General features: G+C 29.2%; 2 long non-coding RNA genes across 2 annotated transcripts; one reads left to right on the top strand and one right to left on the bottom strand.

Annotated features, from left to right (window-relative positions):
- Positions 1 to 1,149: 1,149 nt before the first annotated feature.
- Positions 1,150 to 1,324, bottom strand: LOC124459549. Its single transcript, XR_006953695.1, has 2 exons — positions 1,266 to 1,324; positions 1,150 to 1,179 (listed from the first exon to the last, which is right to left on the bottom strand). It is a non-coding gene; the product is annotated as an uncharacterized LOC124459549 (long non-coding RNA).
- Positions 1,325 to 12,427: 11,103 nt separating this feature from the next.
- On the top strand, positions 12,428 to 12,991 carry LOC124458346. The gene is made up of 3 exons (XR_006953137.1): positions 12,428 to 12,489; positions 12,649 to 12,702; positions 12,787 to 12,991. It is a non-coding gene; the product is annotated as an uncharacterized LOC124458346 (long non-coding RNA).
- Positions 12,992 to 14,392: the final 1,401 nt, after the last annotated feature.

Raw genomic sequence — 14,392 nt, 5'->3', positions numbered from 1 at the left:
CCGCTCCAAATAACCTAAAAAGTGTGAAAAGAATCATCCATTCAAGACAACCCTTTTCAGATTTACGTAACCACGGTTTAGTTACGTGAAATACAGTATTATTACTTCGTCTCATAACATCTTTAATAGAGCATTATCGTCGGCGTATGTGGTATTTAGCTTACGAGTTATTGGGTAAACAATCATAACCTAAGTATGTAACGTACCTGATATGACCAAATGTACGATTTCCATGCATTATAGACAGTGCTGGTGCAATATTTCTTAAAGCATTTTGATTTTCTTCCGATGTAACACGTAGAGCCCACGGCCAATATTTGCATATAATATCTTCCCACATATATTTAACTCTATGTGGCTGTAAAAATTCATATGCAAGTAGTGAGCATAGCCATAGGATTTCCTTTGATATAGTCGTGGCAAGGAACACAGGTTACGCGACATTCATCTGTCAGAATATCGACTTGTATTTGTTCGCAATTGGACAATTCCACCAAATTGCTGGCAGCCTTCACACCAGCATCGCTAACAGCTTCTATCTTGGTTTTTATGGGATTGTGGCTTGATCTTCTTCTAACATCACCATCCATGTTTAATGCCTGTAATCTGACTAAAATTTGGTTCATACCATCTTCAATTCTAGCAATAGGATTGTATGATACGTCATCAATCTCTTGCGATCCTTGTTCGTCAAAAAAATCTGATACCGTGGATTGTATTTTCCCTGCTGTGTTGCTATCCTTAGTTACCAATACATTTAAAAATATAACATTCGTATTCCAATATAAGAAGTACTGGTATGAGTGCTGTCATCCTCATTCGCATATACCTCATGACCAGAAAAAATGGACGTGATCGTGGACTTGCATTACGATGATAGATCTGTATTGACTGTATTAACAGTCTCTTCATTTGCAATCTGCTCTTCCCTTTGTTGAATCTTTTTTTGTTTTAACAATGCTTGAGCCTTCACGTGATTTATTGGCACAATGACTGACATATAATTTCCTTTCCCTCCACTTTGTTTTCTTGCCCAATGCCTTTGTTTGTACGACTTGGATCCTCTTGTCAACTCTTGTGAACAAAGCAAACATATGTGTGGATCACATTGATCCTTTTTCACCTTCTTGAAATGGATGGTGATGGTCGTTTTCGTCTAAATATGGCACTCCATTTTTCCTAAATGAAGATATTTAGTATTTCTTTAGAATAATCTTAGAATTCATTCTGAGCAATTTGAAAAATGATGAAAGGACAATGCTCACCTCAGCTGATTGTTGCGATTTTACATTGACAAGTTCGTTAGTCTCATCTTCCTCAATTTCAGAAGTCATTTTCAGAGCACGTTAAAAGCAGAAGAGGACCGAAATGTGGTTTTAAAAGCGTGAATGCCTCTTGCTTTTTATATAGTTATTTATTGATAACGTGATTACAAGTTGTCCGTTAGACAACCTAATCCCAAGTCCAAATGTGCTAAGTGCCAACCATGTGCTTATCATATCAAAATAAACCCATCAATAAAGTAAGTCTAACAGTAACTTAATACTACTTTCTACAGTGGGGACACCGACTTTATGAAATTGTAGCCAGTGTCGACGCCGGTCATGCAGGTCATGCAACAATGCATGACTAAAAGTTTTCCCAAAATGTTTAAAATTGAACGTAAAATTGTTTGAAAAATAATTTCACATTAAGTTTTAAACATCTATACGCATATACTTTTTATTTTTTAGGCAAAATAATATTAATCTAAGGCTTGTTTCCAAACGTCGAACTTTACATGCGCCGAACGCATTTCAGGCAATGAAAAATGAGACAAATTCATCATTATCTTTTGTTTTTAATGCATTCGGCACTTGTAAAGTTCGTCGTTTGAAACTGGCCTAACACCACATTCTAACAACGCATTCATATTTCATAGGGCGTGGATCTTATAATGATTACTATAAATACTGCTCTGTGAAATAATAAAATCACTTAAATCAGTTTGTTCATTTAAGTTCATTCATGTTATTCATGACGAATAACACGAACTCAACATGGGGACGCATGCTGACGCCTGATGCATTTGCTTTGCTATATTTTGAGGAAAAAAGAGGATTTTTCAAAGTATGCGCCAACCACGGTCCGCGAACGATAATTTAATTGACAGTTCTGTGCAGCCGTGGGCGAAATTTGAGATATTCACATCCAATTCAAACGAAAGTTATGCGTTGAGAAATGACATTTTTATAAAGAGTAACTTCCGATATTTTAATAGCAACAAAGGCTTACAAAGCAATATTCAGTCTCTTGCAATATCACACACTGTATCATCAATATTCCTTAAATTACTATTTTTCCTTTCAAAGATTTTGCGACGTACAACATGTTTGACACAACAAAACACTGAAAACAGCCTGTGTACAACGAGATTAGCGATACTTCGTATATTAATTTAATAATATTATGCTTGTCATATGCGCACCAGTGCACCATAAAATTTATTTTGCACACCAGCACACCAGTTATTTCATAGTGCGCACCGTAGATCTCGTCGAAAAACGACATACTTTTCAGCCTGGTTTCTATAGCACACACATCTTTGTGTATTTCTATTTCACGAAGTGCTTTGCTTGGCTTATGAATAATCCGTTCGCCACCTTCGCTTCTTTGAAGAACTATATCTCTACTGGCATTTTTCTTCTTAATAGTTTTATACCACGAACACCTTGATTTGTAATAGCATTAACATTGCTTATTGCAGACAGCAGCTGCTCATCAATCGTTGGTTTACTCGGCCTACTGTGTTTATGAGACATGTGTTTGCATAAATAAGAGGTGAAACCCCGATGTGTTTAATATTTCATACAAAATACTGATACAGCCATACAGGGTAATGTAGAATATCTTCGCTCCTATAACAAAACAAAATGGCGCGCGCTAAGTTTTTTAGTTTTTTAATTTAGGCAACTGGCAAAGGAACCACTCAAGTCACCAGGCCTGTTGTTTGAATGGACGTTTCTCAAATTGACTTATAGAGTCAATTTGAGGGTATTTTCACAATTAGCGCATAGAGTTAATTTAAGGAAGAGACTGGGTTGAGTATGTCGGTCGTATGTACTTGTATGTACTCGTATGTACTAGTATGTACTCTTGTGGCGTTTTAGTCACGATCATCTCCCACTAATTTATCACGACATTGAGTTTTGTTTGAGATCATACACACATTTTTTTGTCACGTATACAAGACCATTGCACATAATTTATTTGGAAGTTAAGTAATCTGGAGCAAAATGTAAGTGAATTTCAGTTAAGCTGCAATGTAGATTGAAATTATCCGTTTCTTTTCAATGTTAGCTGCAATGCCACGACATCTATATAATAGGTATATGAATGAGACATGCAAGACGTTCAGAAAATTTAACATACATTTTCTGCACGATTAGTATGAACAATTTAAAAAATGTTCATTCTTAACATAATATTTCTGAATTGATGCAAAGAATAATTTTAAGATGCATTTTAAGATGCAAACATTTTTGTGTTTTGCATGCTTCGGCACATGAGAATTTCACATAAAATATATGAACTTATATATCAATAAAATGGCATTAGCTACAAATAGACAATTAGGTCGAAAGCTAATCGCATATTGAACATTCCTAAGTCTACTATTAAATTCTAGAGGCAGTTTGATGTTGCTTATTGCTATATAACAGTAACTATAAACAAATACATCGAAATGCACATCTTTGTGAAGGTTTACTTTTCAGTGAACTTAACTGACTGGCATTAAACAGTTAAATCAATATTTGATTCCCAGTTTTGCGCAAACTTTAATAGCTGAAATAGCTCAGAAGATTGTAAATGCCTACTTTATAGCACTAAGTTAGAGACTATGAGAACAATTTTGTTTGATTTACAGGCACTCTTCTGGTACAATCTAGAAAATTATTACAATAGAATTTTCGATTGAGAAAACATACAAAAGAAACAAGTAAATTGCAAATTCTGAAATAAAGCAGTCCAGTTGCAACGTTAGACCACAACAACCACTAAAATTAACATCCTTAATACTTATACTTGACACTTACATCATGTTTGGTAGCTCACTGATAAAAGGATCATAATTATCAAAACTATGAATATGAACTTTAAGATGCATTCAAAGGGGAGTTTTTTGTGTTTCCTGTTTGGTAAGTTGAATAAGTTTTATTTGTACTCAAGATTTCGAAAGATGACAAACCCTTTAAACGAAAGAATAATTGAAAAGCTTGTGGTGAATATAATTGCAAACAATTTTATTAATTTTTACAACCAATGTAAAAATAAATATGTTGGAATTTGAATGAATTTTTCATATAGCTATTATTTTCATTGTCTCACTCACTATTATAAATTCATGAAGGAGTTATGTATATTCTGCACCTTAAACTAAATTTTCATTTTTAGTCTAACTGCGTTTAGGAAAACATTGTCGTTGATGATAACTTTCATGGTGCTTACCTAAAGGTATGAATTTGTACATACAAAGCGTAAATATAGCTTTCAAATAAAAGCATTTTAAAGAAGTGCTTGGGTATTAATTTACAATTGGTGTCAAAATTCTTGAAGAAAAACGCACATTTTCGCTGTTCTATAGTTGTTGTGGATTAAAAATAATGTCAGTTATCGAATATAATTTACTGATATTATTGCTTTGTTTGCTGTTGCTACATTTCTTTCACAATTATATGACCTTTGTATTTTTTTTCACCTTTTTCCCACAAAGCCGTATGTATATATATATATATATATATTTACATTTATTCATATTCTATAAGTAAAAATATGCAAGATATCTCTTACCCATCCTTCAACAACAGTAGTTAACTAATATATATATATATATCATCGCAGGCTCAAGTTTTTTTATTATAATATGTATTATGTCTAAAAATAGTCATAATACATCTTATAATAAAAACCGGGGATCGTTTTGAGGCAGTCAGCGGTAGTAAACATAAAAATAGAGAAGGGTGAGCCTGTGATAATATACATATATATTAAAGAAGTAATATAAAATATATAAACAAGAAAATATATAAAAAAGATATATTTCAAATATAATGTAATATAATATAATATAATATAATATAATATAATATAAAATAATTACATTGATGAAAGTCCAAAGTCCAATTTTTTTAAAATGATAATATGGAAAGTCCAAAGTCCAATTTATTGATGATACAAATTGTCACGCTTTAATGCTTCATCCACATTAAAGAAACGATAAAAGGAATCAATCTTTTCACCAAATTCATCATCCCAAAACCAGTTAACCCAATCTTCTATTTGTAAACAAAGACATGGATAAAAACTTGACCCAACTTGTATGTTACACATTCTAAATTTTGCCAAAACCGAATTTACTGATGGTATAAATTGTTTCCTTTCAATATATCATCGACAAGAAAGAATCGCAAATATGACTCAGTCTTTTCACCAACTTTATCGTCCCAAAACCAATTAATCCAATCTTCTATTTGTACACAAACGCATGTAAAAGAATTTGTAGAAGATGGTATGTCACACATTGTACACACACGTTGTAATGAGGGTTTCTTTTATTGCTTTGAGTTATTTCTTCAAAAACGACTTCAAACGATTGCAAACACCAACATATTTATATTCTTTTTGCCTTATCCATAAATAAAAAGAATAGGGAACATATTCAACTTCACCTCTATTTGATTTATATGGAAATTGAAAAAGTTCATCATCTCCTTCATAATAAAGTTGATTCTGTTGAATTCTTTCTTGTCGATTATTCAACCAATGAACAATATTTCCTCTCCAAAGAAATTCATTTGCATTGTGGCTGTAAATACATTTTCCATCAGGATATTTCTCAGAGTGTTTTTCAACATAGTTAATACAGTTCAGTGGCTTAGTATTTTCTCTTGTATTTCGTCTTGATGCATTTATCAGTTTCTTTGACATCATAAAAATAATACCATGAAAGCAAGCCTCAAATTGATTACTAGTAACCAATCATTGTAATGCTTCCTTTTATGGGTTTTTTATTTTTCTTTTTTTATAAGTACAAACATTTTTACCCAAATAATTTTATTTTCAATTAATAAAATCTTTTGTTTGTTTTTTTCTTACTTTATATCTTTTTCTACTTTTTCATACATTTCTTTTATATTAAACTCAAATTCTATTCTTAGATGATTTATAAATTCATCAATTTTCTCTGTAAGTCTTTCTTCAATTTTTTTTATTTCTCCATTTATTACTGGTATTATTTTGTTAAATTCAGAAAAAACTTTTGAATTTACAGAAGATTCAATTTCACAATAGATACATTTTGTACATGTTGATTGCTTACATATTTTTAGAGGAGAAATACGGTGTGAATTAAAATTATTAAATTCACGAAATGTTGGTGGTTTTCCATATGAAATATTTCCAAATCCACCATAATTTTTGGAAGGGTTATCCACATCATTTTTTTCCATCTTTCTTTATCCAATACCAATGTGGTTATCTACTCTACATTGATATTAAGGATTTATATATTACACTTTTTAGTAAATAAAATAAAAAAACATATTTCTTATTTTTATAAAAAAATTCGAATTTCTCAATTTTTTCATCATATTTCTTTTTTTATTTTTTAAAAAAATTCGAATTTCTTACCCTTTTTATCACTCTTTTAATGTAAAATCTTCAATAAAAGATTTATTTTCATTTGAATGTTTTGCTGTCTAATTGATAATGGCAAAATCTTCAAATCATAGCATTACTTTTATATTTGAGCGCGATGAAGATTTTGATGAAGAAAAAGATTTAAGTCAAATTATTATGAAATCAGAATATATATCTAAATTCATTGATGGTGGTGGAATGATTATTTTTAATAAAGAAATTGAAGATGGAAGAAAATTTAATTTCAAATTATGCGATGAAGGGATGATAATCAGCGAAAAAAGATAGTATTGACATATTTATAGAAAAATTGGAAGACTACTTTTATTATCATTATGAAAAAAGAATTTTATAAGCACATTACACAATTGGATTTAATTAAAGTGTTTTATAAAAATATTATTGAAAAAATTGTAATAGTAACTATATGATATATATAAGATGGTAAAAGTAGCGGATATTGCATAATATAATTTCTTACTGGTAAAATGACTGTTTTGTACAGAATTATTGTATTAATTGCTGAAATTTCGGAAAAATGGTTGCGGTCTTCAAATGCAAATTTAATATGGATAAAGTATTATATATATCACCGCAATCATCATGCGACAACCAGATCGCTTCAGTTTACCAGATGATGTAGAAAATATATTTAAGAAGACGAAGTTTGATTGACATTTGAGTGTTAGATGTTTAGTATCATTTCTTGCTGGTGATAATGGCGGATTGGCGAAGCAGAACTATAGTATTTTTCTTAACTCCTGATGATGATGCTGATGTTAATTTTTCGAATAAAGTGTTTCTATCTTCAGATGTTATTTTGAGTTGGAAAAAGCAGTGCAGGGTTTTTGATGTTATTGATGAATGTCAAGAAGATAATTTAATAATGAATTTTGATGCAACTGAAAAGAAATATATCTTGGAACAAAAATCTCTTATTGAAGTATTTATTAAAGTATTAAAAAAATATTTGGATGAAAATGATGATAATCATCAACATTTTGAACAAATGAAAGTACTTATGAGCAGTAATGTTGAAAAATTATTTTCCTATGTAGCTGAATAGGTGAAGATGTGTGTATATATATAATTTACCCCTCCATGTAAAAACAGATTGATGAAAAAATGTCTCGGATACAGAAGTATCAATGTATGTTTACAAATTGTATACACTCTAAAAAATTGTTCTTTTATTTTAAATGTTGTGAAAGATTTTATCCATGTCATCATTGTCATAATAAAGATCATTTTTGCAATAAAAAAGTCAATCCAAAAGATATTTCCTGGATAATGTGTAATTATTGTGGGTTTGAGCAAGGAATTCATCAATATTGTTTCAAGTGTAAGAAAAAGTTGGCTGATTATTTTGTGACAAATGTAAGGTTTACGATGATTATTCGAAAGATCCTTATCATTGTGTAAAATGTGGTGTTTGTAGAGTTAAATTACATAGATCATTTCATTGTGATGCTTGTGGATCGTGTTTCGAAAAGGAAAAAGGAAAAAATCAATATCATATATGCAAAAACGAACATGTTCAATGTATGATATGTTTGGAAGATACATTAACTGGAATTGGAATGTTAAAATGTGGTCACAAGATACATTTTGATTGTTTGACACAATTATTATTACAAGGATTTTCTAACCGTCCGATATGTAGAACTGATTTATTAACACCAACAACCATTCCATCAATTAAGCGAGCATCTTTAAGAACCCTGTCTGGTACAACCTGATAAAATACAAAAAACATGAATTTTTTATTATATGAAGTATTATATAAAGTATTAGATGAAGTATTTACAATTTGATGTATATAAAAGAATTTAAGACATTTTTCTAAAATAATACTCCATTGTTGTTTAAATTAATTTCTTGGTTGGGTTCTTTTAATTGATCAAGTAATTTTTTTCTTCTCTCAAAAAGATCAATTAAAAAATTGGCTTCTTCCTCATTTTTACATATTATATTTCCTTTTATAAGTGAATAAAATTGTCTATTAACATAATTTTGTCCATTGTTGAAAGATAACATATTACAAGAGTATTCAGGATTTTTCCGATTTCGTTGTTGTATTCTTCAAGTTTTTTTTGGTCGGACGTCCTCTCTTTTTTATACTTTCAGTAGCATCCATTAATTGTCTTTTTTTCCTACGCATTCATTAAGATTATGAGGAGGACTTGTAAATACTAGATTGGGATGAGCAAATACTTGATCTTGATTCATTTGTTCAGGAGGAGGAGATGTATTTCCTTGATTTTGAATCACAGTATTATTATTAGGAGGAGTTGTAAATCCTTGATCTTGATTAAATTCAATGTCTCCAAGTTCTCTTAAAAAAGTGCGCGGTGTGGGGACATTGTAATTTAAGAAAGACTCCGTGTTTGGTGACATCATACTTGTAGTTGTGATTGGAGACATGATATTCATAAGAGTTGTATTTTTTTTAGTAGGAGAATCTTTTGTTGAATTTACATTATTAATTATGGGTAAAGGAGATGATTTTTGAATATTATCGTTATAAGTATTCAAAGGACTTTTACCATCACTCTTTTCTGCTGTATCTTCATCCATGGGTTGTGGAGAATCTGGTGATGATGATATACGATTTTGATTTTCGATGCAACTTGTCTCAGAATTTGTCTCGTTATTTTTCTCAGTATTTATCCAATTCGGTACGGGTGTTTGTAGAGAGAGATATTCATTATTCTCTTGAAATTGATTTTCTTCTTGAAATTGATTTTCTTTTGCTTTTAATGTTTTTCTTTAATTTTTTTATATACATATCGAAGCGATTTTTGTTTCTTTTATCTTTCAAATAAAGTAAAAAATCTTCATATGACACGTTTGATTCCATTTTTCTTTATAATAAAGAAATTTTTAACGAGCAAGCTCTTATATACTACTGGAATTTGATATAAAAAATTGTATTTCCTTTCATTTAATCTATTTATGGTATGATTACCCTTGGTTGAACTTACCACATACCCTTGGTTGTACTTGGTACAATCTGATACTATTTTTTGCTTAAATTTAGAATTTAACCTTGACTTTTAAAGTTGATTGACATTACTGAGTGTTTAGAAGTTACTAATTGAGATACTTTGCATTTTTTGACGTCAATGAAGAATTACAACATGTTTTTATTACTATATATGGTCATTATATGCATGATAACCTTGAACGCTTCATATTTGCATTTGTAAGAAATTTGTTTTTCTGCAAAAAAATCATTTATTGCGCGTATATATAAAAGATATGTGTTTGAAATTGTATGCATTGAAGAACTAACGTGTCATATATTTGTTAAGTTTGTTTTATAAAATGGAATCACACGGATCAAACGCAAATACATCTGAAGATGAAAGTCCAAACACAACGCATTGGCTCAAAAGAAAATTTTATTATATATCTGATGATGATGATGTAAACATCGAACTTAGCGAAAATTATAAAAAACTTTCCGAATTTAGAAAACAAATACTTGACTTGCAGAGTGAATTAGAAGAAACGAAAGAGAAGCTAACGCAAAATGAAGCAAAAATTAGCGAATTTTCAAAAGAAATTCAAGCTTTACAAGATGAATTGAAAAAAAGAAAGAGCAAAATGAAACAAAGCATATTGAATATTTAAAAGATGTTCAAGATTTACAAGATGAATGCGATTGTTTAAACAATTCGTTAACTGATTATGAAAAATAAAAGAAAATACTCAAGTAAAGTTAATATTAGCACAAGCTAAGTTGGATGAAGAACTTCAAAGTGAAATATAGTTCATATAAAATTTAATATAACTCATTAAAAATTTTGTTTAGACGATTAACATGCAGTTGTTTTTCATTGTCAGATATGTCAACATCTAAAAAATAAATTCTAAATAATCTTTAGATTTTCTTATTACTTTTTTCTTTTTCTTCTTCTTTTTGTTTTTATTTAGTTCATTTAATTTTAAATCGTGTTCTAATTGTCTTTGTCTAAATTTGACTTCTTCAAATTTAATTGATCTTTTTCAATAAACTCTATCATCTCATCGCAAACTTCTTTCCAAATATGACTGTATATTTTAATATATTTTCTATCCTGTTGTTTTTTTTCTTCCCGTCTTTTGTATCATAATACTCTTTCTTTTTGACATTTTCCCATCTTTTCTTTGTTTGCTTTCACCGTTTTTACTCACTGTCTTTGCGATAAGTGTATGCTTGCAAGTGAAGTAAACGAGATAAATGCTTGAATTTTATAAATCAAATTTTGCGCAAATATAACCTTTTGACCTCACAAACATACTGTTGTTGAGTTTACTTGTTTCACATATGTTAAAACTTGCGATTTTTGTCATAACATAAAACGAATCGAGTATTCAATATATTAATGTGGTGAAATAAAATTTGCATTTAGATTTTCTAATAAAACTTTATTATTTTGATTTTGTCGAAGCTAGCAGTATTAGATTCCATCATCACCCATAAGATAATTGCTTAATAGATGTGATGACAGCAAACGGCTTTTGTTTCAGTTATTATTGGCGTTGTCTAAAATTTACATAATTCTGTTTTGAATTTATTTGGAAAAAAATTGTTTCTTTATATAATAAAAATTGCGTTTTTTTGTCACAACACAAATTGTATCGATTGTTGGTAGTTGAAGGTTAAAGTGTGTTTTGTAACTCGTGTATCATAATGGGTTTGACACCAGACGGGGATTGGTACAATATAATAGATGATGAGATATATAAATGTGAACTTCGCATCGACACCCTCAAGGGATTTATAGAAGACATATTAGAGATGATGCACTCTGAATTAAAAGAACAAAATTACGATCAAGTTAAAGTACATCGATATTTTCGTGTGTAAAGATGAAATCAAACAATCAAAAATTACAAAAGAACGCGAAAATCTTAAATGTGATAAAATTGTACAGAAAATGTTAGAATTTTACTAAATTTTAATACAAATCTTATATTTCGATTTTGTTGAAGATGATAGTTTAATAAATGTGATGACAGCATTGGAAGATAATTTTTAATAAATGTGATGACAACCAATGGTCTTTGTTTGAGATATTATTTGTGTTCTGTTTTGAATTTAGGTGTGATTCTATGTATTAAACATGCGTTTTTTATTATAAGATACATCGTTTTGTTTATTAAATACATTAAAGCGCTGAAAATAATTTTTTTGCGTCTTTGTTTAACGCAAAAATGCATATTTTCGATTTTGTTGATGTCAGTGTCAGATTGTACCATTCGCAGATAGATGATAATTGCTTAATAGACGTGATGACACCAGACGGATTTTGTTTAAGATATTATTAGTATTCTCTATAGTTTATGGTATTCTGTTTTGAATTTAAGTGTGATTCTATGGGTAAAAACTTGCGATTTTTGTCACAACACAAATTGCTTTGATTATTAAATATATTAAAGAGGTGAAAACAATTTTTGTATTTTATTTTAATACAAAACGTTCATTTTCGATTCTGTTGAAGTCTGTGTCAGATTGTACCAGTCACAGATGTTTAATTGATATTTAATTGATATGATGACAGTAAATGGGTTTGTTTGTGTTCTCGAATGTTCAAGGGCAACTAGCAAACAAAGACATAGTGTATTGAGATGTAGATACGAACGTTCAAGGTGAAACGGAAACAAAGGGTATTTTGTTGTAACGAGAGTATTTAAGAACACGTAAATATCACAACTGCATCGAAGTTTCTCAAGCTCTGTAGAAGTTATCTTGTTGGAAATCGGTTGGATTCTTTGTTGGAAATCGTTATTCTCTCGCTATTTGTTGAGGAGAAACTTGTACTGGTAAGAATTTAATGTTATTTCCTTTTATTTATGACCTAAATTTTTAATATCACAATTGCATTAACGTTTCTCTAGTTATGTTAAAGTCTGTTTTACTTGAGAGTCTTCCAAATGCGTTTATTTATGAGCTAGTTTTAATAACGCAATTTTTTTTTCTAGTTACGTTAAAAAATCTGTTTATTGGAAAGGGAAATATTAAAGTGAAAATATACTGTGAGTATATTTTGGTGAAATTTAGAATGTGTAATATATCAACTAAGTCAAGATTTTATCCATGTCTTTGTTTACAAATGAAAGATTGGCTTAATTGGTTTTGGGACGATGAATATGGTGAAAAGTTTGAATGCTATTTAGGATTCTTTATTGTGGATGATGTATTGAAGCGAGACAATTTGTATTATCAGTAAATTGGGTTTTGAACTTTCCATATTAGCATTTAAAATTGGACTTCGGACTTTCATCAATGTAATTATTTTGTATTGTATTTGAAATATATCTTTTTATGAAATATACTTGTTTCTTCTAAATACTATAACGAAGGATTATAGTTGTTTGAAATAAAGTTAAGAATTTTATAGTATTTGCTTTTACTCACGAATTAATTTCTTTTCTCTAGCTATGCTAAAAGTCTGTTTATTAATTCAATAACACGTTGCTACACGTTGCTTGAAATAAAGGTAAGAATTTAATATTATTTGCTTTTACTTACGAAGTATGATATTATTTATGGAAAAAATTATAGATGATCACACGGTATAGAAAACAGTTAATGGATCATTTGAAAGAGTATTTGCGTCACACTGATGAAATAACATACTGGGTTTTTATTATAAAATGTTATTTTAAAGACGTATATCAATTACCCACAGAATTTTTATTGGATGAAAAACAATTTATTATAAAAGTTAGACATTATGAAAAGAACTTTTATGATGTTAAAGATCTAGATAAAGTTTTAGATATTTTTATTTGCATAATGCAAAGAATCAGGTACGGTTTTAAAAACATTAATAGATTTTCTTGTTAATTTTTTGATAGGAAAAATTATGGGATATTTCGAAAAAAATAGAGTTATGAACTTATTTAAAGAACTATGCGAAAGCAAATTTCAGAATTGTCAAAAGTGTTATTATTGTGTAAGGTTCAAGTTAACCTTAGCAAAATTAATACTGGACTATATTGAAGCTGATTTCTTTCATTTTATTCGTGGAAAGATACAAAGAAAGGATCATTTTCAAATTAAAGACAATTTTCTATTAAAAATTTTGAAAAAAGGAAATATGGATTGTACTTTATTAAACCCAAATGGCTTGTTGAATAAAATTTATGCGGATTTAAAAAAAGACGGAAATAATGATACTGAAGAAGAAGAATATGACAATGATAAAATTGAATTTAATAAAAAGAAAGGTCAGAAAAGAAAAATTATATCTGACAAAAAAGCTATGAAGTGTGTTAAACTAAATTAATGTTACTTTTTTTATTAGTAATTTTTTGGAGATTGAATAATGGAAAAACATTATATCAAAAGTCATGTGCTGTTATAGATCATAATGGATATATATTTTGTCGTGTAGGACATTTTGGTGGACATACTTGTAATTTTTATTATAATCAATATAAACCCAGAGTTGATATTAACTCTAACTATACAATGTATATAAATGAATATGCTATTAAAAATCAATTGTTTCATTTTTAAATGGTTTTTCTTTTATAGTTTAACGATATGGATTTTTTGTCTAACCAAGTATTCACCATTTTATTGAACGAATATCCCGGTCATCCATTGTTATATCTGTTGTATTTTGTATGCAGTTGTTTATGAAAATTGAAAAGAACCCCGTCACTAATGAAAGTGCTGAAAATTAAACCAACTTTAGAAGATTTAAAATATTCGCTT

This window comes from Xenia sp. Carnegie-2017, unplaced genomic scaffold, assembly GCF_021976095.1.
Source record: "Xenia sp. Carnegie-2017 unplaced genomic scaffold, XeniaSp_v1 HiC_scaffold_13, whole genome shotgun sequence".
NCBI lineage: Eukaryota > Metazoa > Cnidaria > Anthozoa > Malacalcyonacea > Xeniidae > Xenia > Xenia sp. Carnegie-2017.
The sequence above is the reverse complement of the archived record's forward strand: the minus strand, read 5'-3'. Positions and strand labels throughout refer to the sequence as shown.